This window comes from Zonotrichia leucophrys, chromosome 18, assembly GCF_028769735.1.
Source record: "Zonotrichia leucophrys gambelii isolate GWCS_2022_RI chromosome 18, RI_Zleu_2.0, whole genome shotgun sequence".
NCBI lineage: Eukaryota > Metazoa > Chordata > Aves > Passeriformes > Passerellidae > Zonotrichia > Zonotrichia leucophrys.
In genome coordinates, this window is record NC_088187.1 from 9,973,869 (window position 1) to 9,982,533 (window position 8,665).

An 8,665-nucleotide genomic window follows, 5' to 3' on the forward strand; every position below is an offset into this window, starting at 1 on the left:
AAAGACAAATAGTTGCCTTCACTTGTGTGCCCCTGCTGCTGGGGAAATACTGTCAGGGCTGTGGTTGCTGCAGATGGGATGGCTCATGGTGAGCTGGGGTCACGGAGGGTGTAAACTGGCACTGCTCCACTGGAACAGAGCCAGTTTGGTCCAGCTGAGAATCTGCCCTGAGTGTCTAAACAGTTGTTGCACACTAGTAAAGATTAATGAGCACAAATCCCCACGGATTAGACATAAAATGGCAATTTTTGCTCATTAATCTTTATTGCCATGTTATGGTTGTGGATGTTAGAGCAGGCTCCTGCCTCTGCTCTGGATGTGCCTGGGGAGAGGGAGGGTGGTCAGCACACCCAGAACACACCAGATGTGCACATTTCGCACCAGATGTGCACGTTTCACACCCTGTGCCCTGCCCCAGGCTCCTGCTTTCCTTGAAAGCAGCAGCAGAGGATGGATCCCAGAGCTGTGCCTGCTCCTCTGGCCTCTGCCTGGCCTGTAAAACCCAGATTGTTTCTGCTGAGAAGGGATCACATCTCCTCGTTAATATTTCAGCTCAGCCTTTGCTGGAGCAGATGGAGAATGTGGAATTTGCCCGGGGAGATCCCCCCTGGATCATGCTGGAGGAGTGGCAGCTCTGCTGAAGGCTGAAAGGACTCTCTGCTCCTTCACACAACCCCACCCCATCAAAACAGAGGCTTTTGGTGATAAATAGGGCCAGACAAAGCTGCATCTCAGATCTGAGGTGTTTGCAGATGAATAAACACAGCCAGGAGCTGCTGGTGCAGTGCTGCAGGCACAAAGGGCCATTGCTGGATAAATGGAAAGGACTCTGAGAGTGCAGTGAATTTAAGGGTGGATTTAATGGCCTGGGGACAAAATGAGTGCTCTGATCATGATATCAGATCAGAGCACTCTGCCAGGGAGGAGCAGCAGAGGCAGGACACAGCCTGGCTGCCCTTGCCCTCCCCACATCTTCCTTCAGACCCACATTTGTGGCTCCCACTCATCCCCAGCTCCAGAAAAGGGGAGCAAAAACCTAAAACCCAAAAAGAACCCACAGGGGAAAACCTGCAGGTGACCCAAGGCACGCTGCTGCTGCTGCTGTGTGGCCTTAAAAAAAGGGAAAAGCCTGGAGGCTCTGGAGCTGAGAGAGAAGAGGAGAAGCTTTCAAGGTGGTCTCAACCAGATTAATACTGGAAATCCCAGTGGGTCCCACTCACCCCAGCTCCAGAAAAGGGGAGCAAAAACCTAAAACCCACAAAGAACCCACAGGGAAAACCTGCAGGTGACCCAAGGCACGCTGCTGCTGCTGTGTGGCCTTAAAAAAAGGGAAAAGCCTGGAGGGTTTTTCCCTTTTTAAAAAAGGAAAAAGCCTGGAGGCCTCTGGAGCTGAGAGAGAAGAGGAGAAGCTTTCAAGGTGGTCTCAACCAGATTAATACTGGAAATCCCAGTGGGTCCCACTCATCCCCAGCTCCAGAAAAGGGGAGCAAAACTTAAAACCCAAAAAGAACCCACAGGGGAAAACCTGCAGGTGACCCAAGGCACACTGCTGCTGCTGTGTGGCCTTGAAGAAGGGAAAAGCCTGGAGGGTTTTTCCCTTTTTAAAAAAGGAAAAAGCCTGGAGGCCTCTGGAGCTGAGAGAGAGGAGGGGAAGCTTTCAAGGTGGTCTCAACCAGGTTAATGCTGGAAATCTCCCATTTTCAGGCCAGCAGGAGGAGGGAATTCAGCAGGGACAGCCAGGGAGCAGCTGGGGCTGCAGGATGGATGGGGATGGTCTCCCTCTAGGAGAGAACATTCACCCATCTCAGAATGTCCCAGAACACCCAAAAACCTTCAGCATTTTCATGTTTTGGGGTTTTTTTTCAGAGTGGATACTGTGAAAAGTCAGAAAGGGCCAGGAGTCCTTGATTTGTGTCCTTCAGAGCAGCCCTGGGGTTGCTGCAGAGCTCTGGGACACCTGACATCCTGGGCACCTTCATATCCTTATTTTCATATCAAAATATTTCTCATTTTTTAAATTTTCATTGGATTTTACTGGCAGCCAGCAGGAAGGGGAAGGGGCCTGCAGTCCATGGAGTGTTTGTGGGAGGAAGGAGCTGCCTGTGCTCTCCAGTTCCCTGCTCCCTGATTCCCCAGCTGGGAATGCCCACCCTGCAGGAGTTTGTCCCTTCATTTGCTGCCCTTTGGAGCTGCAGCAGCCCTGCTCTGAGGTGGCTGGGCCAGGATGAGCCCCAATCCCTTCCTTGGGAGGCTCCTGGTGTTTGCAGGACGGGGCCGCGAGGTTCTGCGGGGATAAACCGGGAGAAGTTTGGAAGCGCAGATGGAAATCTCAAAAGCTCAGACATCCTCTGGCCACTTCCAAAGCTGCCTGGTGTTAGCCAGAGCTGAAAAGCCTTCCTAGGAGTTTGATTTCGGGGTATTTTGATCTGTTACTTTCGCTTTTGGGCTTAGCTAAATCCAGGAAACTTGCAGTGGTGTAATTTTTGAATCAAGACTAAACACACCCCAAAGTATTCCTGAACCCATCAGGAAAGCTGCTGCTTGCTTTATCTTCCAGGAATAATTCAGGCCAGCTCAGGCTTGAACTCAGTCTGGTTTTGCCCCTAGATAATGATTGTTTTTGAGGAAATAATGAGAGCAGGCCGTGATCTTTCCAAAAGGCTGTGACCTGACACACCAAGCTGTGCCAGGAGGTGGATGGAGATAAATTCAGTGAGAGGGGCCAATGTCTGGAGGCTGGAAGAGCAGCCTGGAGTATCCATGGCCTCCAAAATCTCACACAGACACATTTTCCCCAGGAATTATGGGATGGAGGTGTTGGATTCTGCCATATCTTGGGATTTTTCCCTCTAGCAGAGAACATTCAGCCATCTCGGGGTGTCCCACAACACCCAAAAACCTTCAGCATTTTTATGGTTTGGGGTTTTTTTTCAGGGTGGATACTGTGAAAAGTCAGGAAGGGCCAGCTGTCCTTGATTTGCACAGCCAGGGTGAAGAAATGTGGATTAAGTGCCTGGTAAAAGCCAAAAAAGGTGTTTTTAAAGATGAATCCCAGTCTCTGTCACAGCTGTTGAGCCAGGGTCGAATTTTCCCAAATCCAGGTACAGCTGCAGAGCTCTCCATCCGTTTTTAACCCAAATTTATTCCCAGATCCTGCATAAACACCTACAGCATGGACTGTGCCTTCTGGGGGGCTTCTTGCAGGCTTGGGGCTCAAAATCCAACATCCCCCAAGCCAGGATTTGGCTCTGAATTTTCCCTTTAAAATCCCTGTGTAAAGTGAATTTCCAGGGCTCGGCCGCTGTTTTTATTTTGGTGAATCCAGTGGTTTGTGCTTGGTGAGAGCTGTCCCTGTGCCAGGGGCTGCTGGAAATAGTCACAACATCCAAAAGAGCTGGAATTCTGCATTTTTGAATAGCAATACAACAAGGGGAAGCTGCTAAATGGAGCTTCTTGTAAGCTGGAAATGTGTTGGAGTAAAATTTGTCATTTCTTGTAGGAAAAAAAACCCTAAACAACTCTCTAAAATTGTCCAGAATCTTCAGTTTAAGGAATTACAGTTTTATTGGCAAAGATCCCTGTTTAGCATCAATACATGGGATTTCTAGACTTTCTTTCTTAAGGTGTGAAGTCTGCTTTTTCTGGAGATGGTGGGAAACCTGTAACAACAATATTCCTACATCATTTTGGCTGGGGAAAAAAACCCCAAACACCAAAAAATGAGCAAAAAAAAAAAATGGAAAAGCACCCAGATCCCAGTGGTCTGGTGTTGAAGAGGGCACATGAACATGTTAGGAAGGAGAAGACTTTCCAACCTGCTTTAATACAAGTCCTTTTTTACTTTATTTTTAGGATTTTTTTTTTACAGTAACATCATTTGGTTGCTTAACTGTGAAAGTCTCTGCTTTTCCATCCCTGTGGAAGGCTGATATTCCTTCTCATGTTCTTCTTATTTATTATTGATCCCTTTCTGGTACAATCCAAGAGGTGCTGAAGGTATCTCCCAGCCTGCCCTGGAGCCATGTGCAGTCCCTGTGGTTTCTCCTACCAGCTGGGATGGCAGTAGACACCTAATTATGATTTTAAATTATATTTATAGCAACTTAGATTATTTTTCTTTTAGTGTCCTGGTTTGCTCTAGAATTAGGGATGGGGATAAGGAATTTTGTTTTTAAAAAAATCGTCATTTTTTGGAGTTTTCTTTTAACATCTTGGGGGCTTCTGAAGAAACCTGCTCACTTTTATGTTTTTAGGAGGGAAGAACGAGGTGGGTTTCTTGTTCCTTTGAGAAGGGATTGAGTAGCACCAGGGTTCAGTTTAGCTGGTAAAATGCTCTGTGTCACATCATTAAAACCACCCTGAATTCTGACAAAACAACCACTTTCCACCTGGGAATTTAAATCTGGCTGGTGGCAAACTTTGTTTGTCCAAGGCTCGTGCCAGGCTTTTCTCTGTCAGATTTCCATGGAGTTTGCTGAGCCCTGGGTGCTCAGGCTGGGCCAGGGCAGGGCTGGGGACAGCCAGGTGTCACCTCTGGGGTGGAGGACACCTGGTCCTGCAGAAATAATCCAATAATTCGTCTGCAGAAATAATCCAGCATTTCATCTGCAGAAATAATCCAGCATTTCATCTGCAGCTTCCTGTTCTCCAGGGGATGTTGAGGGCAATCCCTGAAGTGTGGGAGAGAACCAGGACTGGGGGCTCCAAACCCATCAGGTTTTGTTCTTTTTATTCCCTTTCTCCCCTTGGAAAGGTGCTTCCAAAGCCTCCCCAGCCTTTCTGCTCAAGAATAACAGAATCAGAGAACCACAGAGTCATTTAGGGTGGGAAAACCTTGAAAATCATCGAGTCCAGCCAAAAACTCAGCGCTGCCAAGGCCACCACTAGCCCATGTCCCCAAGTGCCACATGGCCACATTTGAAGCCCTTCCCTGGTGCAGCTGTTTTCAGACAGCTCACACTGCTTCTCTGGTTTGTTTTCTTTCCCCAAACGTATAAGAAACGTTGGGTAGCAGAATGTGGAATTGATTAGAAGTTCATAAAGCAGGGACCTCAGAAGGATGTGGGTATAAATGCTTTTCAGGCATCCGAGGTGAACTTTAAATGGAGCTTTGGCCCTCATTTGCTTTCTGCTTTTCAAAAACCATTTATGAGAAAGTGGAGCTGTCAAAGCCATGCATGAACTTTGCCTTCTTGCAAATAACTTGTCTCAAAAGTAAATTGTCCAAATGCACAAGAAACTTGTCTCAAAGTGAATCCAGTAGCTCTACAAAGCTGGAATTGTGTGCATTAGAAGGGTGTGAGAGGTGTGTGTGTGTGGGTGTGTGTGAGCATGTGTTGTGCAGGGAGTAACTCAACCATTTTAAGATTTACAAAAACACAATGCAAGTGCTTTTAGAAAAAAAAAATAAAAAAAGAAAGGCAGTGTAAAATATTTATTTCTTGGCAGAAGTACATCAGACCACATCTCCCATCCTTCTTTTAATTGCGTGGTGTTTGTTTGTGTTGTCTCAGGCTTTGCTGGTTTCCTCTGCAGGGCTCTGTCACCTCACACAACCCCTCTGTCAGCCGGGGCGCGGGGCAGCTCCAGCCCCTCAGGACAGGCCTGGGCTGCAGGCAGGGAGCAGGGGCAGAGCTGGTGCTGGGTTAAAGGCAGCACAGAGCAGCGGGGCTGATTTTCAGTTTCCAGCCTTGTGGAGGGAGCTCTTTCCTTGTGAGAATCCAAATAACCACAGCACCCAAATCACAGCCATGGGGAGGGTGCTTGGCCAGCCAGGGCAGCTTGGAGGGGGCGAGGTGGCACTGGCATGGCCGTGAGGTGGCACTGGCATGGCCGTGAGGTGGCACTGGCAGGGCTCTGAGGTGGCACTGGCATGGCTCTGAGGTGGCACTGGCAGGGCTCTGAGGTGGCACTGGCAGGGCTGTGAGGTGGCACTGGCATGGCTGTGAGGTGGCACTGGCAGGGCTCTGAGGTGGCACTGGCAGGGCTCTGAGGTGGCACTGGCAGGGCCGTGAGGTGGCACTGGCATGGCTCTGAGGTGGCACTGGCAGGGCCGTGAGGTGGCACTGGCATGGCTCTGAGGTGGCACTGGCATGGCTCTGAGGTGGCACTGGCAGGGCTGTGAGGTGGCACTGGCATGGCTCTGAGGTGGCACTGGCAGGGCTCTGAGGTGGCACTGGCTGGGCTCTGAGGTGGCACTGGCAGGGCTGTGAGGTGGCACTGGCATGGCTCTGAGGTGGCACTGGCAGGGCTCTGAGGTGGCACTGGCATGGCTGTGAGGTGGCACTGGCATGGCCGTGAGGTGGCACTGGCAGGGCTCTGAGGTGGCACTGGCAGGGCTCTGAGGTGGCACCGGCTGGTTGGCGGTGCCCTGTGGGCTTTGCCCAGGGTTTGGAGCTGCCCTGTGCAGGGTGGGTGCTCCGAGCTCCCGTTCCCAGCCCGGTGCAGGCACTGCCAGGCCCCACCAGTCAGGCACTGCCACACTCACTGCTGTCCCCGTGCTCCAGAGCCCTTCTGAGGTCACCTGGCTGCCCACCTGCACGTCCCTGTGCTGCCTTCACCCATCTCTGCTGTTCCTGGTGCTCTGGTGACGAGCAGGGGTAGCAGAGTGACAGTAAGACTGTGTGTGTAACATTTGAGAGGCTTTTACTCCATGTTGTTGTTGTTTTAATGAGATGCTTTTAGGGTCCGTGCTGAACTGGTTTCTTTAACCTTCACTGCCACAGATTCTTTCTTCCTTTTCTTCACTTCAATCAGATTGGCAAAATACATTTGGCTTGGGGGAAAAAAACCCCAACCAACCCCAAACCCTGCTGATGGGATAAGTTACTCCTCTTTACTGTGCTTTGATTTGATTTCTCAGGATACTCAGAGGTTTTTCACTGCTGCTGAGAGGGGACAGTACACCTTTTTGGAGACTTCAACCACTGTAACAGTTTTCCAGATGTGTGTGTGCGTGTGCGTGTGTGTAAGCCAGCGCTGTGCGTGCGTGTGTTCTGCTGAATATCGTGTGCATCTCTGAAATGCTTCAAACAACTGCCTGGAAGTCAAAAACCAACCACCTCTTTCCAGTCATATGTTTGCCGTGACTTTTCATAACCACACTTGAAACTAGTGGTCTTGGATGGAAATATTCAAAGAGCAGGGCATCTTTATAGCAATGGTATGTCAGTCGAATTACGGGAAATGTACACAAAAATAAATAAATGAAATTTAAAAGTAACGTTCTCTCAGCCTACCTGTGTTTCCCTCAGTGGATGTGTTACCAGTTGTGTTGGGACATGCTTTGGGCTGCTTTTGCCATTGCCACGGGAGGGTTTTGGGGATCATCTTACTCCCAACAGCTTATCATCCATTACTGAAAGCTCAGGAATGCTCAAGCTGCTCGGCAGGGATAATTGTCAGCGCTGGTTTCCCTTTCCCTGCTCGGGCTGGCGGGGGCAGGCGCAGCCACATCCCGTGCAGCCCACATCAAAGGCACGGCCCGCGGGGACGGCAGCAGCGCCTTCCTGCCCCTTTCCTCCCCAAAATCAGCTTTGCCAGGGGTTCCAGGGCACCCAGCCCCGTGCCCAGCATCCATCCAGGCTGGGCTCTGCGGGGTGGGGGGCTCAGCACCTCCAGCTGTGTGCCCAAGGGCTGGGCTGGGCTGCAGGACAGATGTGCTGCTTTGCTGTGTTTCTGCATTCCCCTGCCAGCCCCATCTCTGCTACCTGCCTTTCTGTCCAGGGTGGCTCTCAGGCCACTTTTTGTCCTTTTGTCCTGATGCAAGGGCAGTGTTCACCCTGAGTTCGTTGTGTGAGCCAAACCGCTCTGCTGGAGTGAGGCGTGTTGGGCTGCTGGCGCTGAAACATGAATCGCTGCTTCCCTCCTCCTCCTGTAAATAAAATTATCCTTCCATTTCTGTTAGAACTGCAGAAGACAATATCCCAGCTCCCTCTGCTGATCCTGCAGTCCCAGTGAGGGCTGCAGAGCTGGTGTGCTGCACTGTGAACTCCAGAGACCCAGCCTGGTTAATAAAAAGCTTTGAGGGGCACAGGTTTGAAATGCAGCTTTGTAATGCAATTATTTGGGTTGATGAAATGGCAGATGCTGTTCCCTCTGCCTCCCCTGCCTGTTTCATGTATGAAATTGTGAAGTAATTCCTAATGTCACATGGAAGTGGGGAAGAGAATGGGAAAAGTTGAGGTGTGAGGAAAATCAATGTTTGCCACCTGGAAGAAGCACGGATGCCTGGGCTGAACGCTTTGGGATTGCAGCAGGAATATTATAACCCAGCAGTGGGAATGCTGGTGATGCAGAGATTGCCATAAAAATGTCTGGAGGGAAGGGCTGCAAGAGGCACAGACCCATTTCTGAGAATGCTGAACTGAACAGCTGCTGAAGTTCTCCCAGCGCTGCACGTGCGTGTGTGTTCTGTTTAAAAGGAAGAAATTAAGAGCCATATTTTTATTTTATCAAATCAAATTACCCCTGTATGCTCAGAATATTTATGCATCAGTGCTTTTTTTTTTTATTAGGGCTTTATCTCACTGTAATCAATTCCAAATACTAACCTATTTTTATCGCTGTAATGCAGCAGTAATTTATAAGATGTAGACGGAACGCACACGAGATGCCAAAAGCAATTTTATGGAGCCTCTTTTGTTGTCATCTACAATGCATCAGC

The 8,665-nt window shown here is 49.7% G+C and overlaps 1 long non-coding RNA gene across 1 annotated transcript; it reads left to right on the forward strand.

Annotated features, from left to right (window-relative positions):
* Positions 1-1,336: 1,336 nt before the first annotated feature.
* On the forward strand, positions 1,337-7,222 carry LOC135455481 (uncharacterized). Its single transcript, XR_010442326.1, has 2 exons — positions 1,337-6,301; positions 6,346-7,222. It is a non-coding gene; the product is annotated as an uncharacterized LOC135455481 (long non-coding RNA).
* The last annotated feature ends 1,443 nt before the right edge of the window (positions 7,223-8,665 follow it).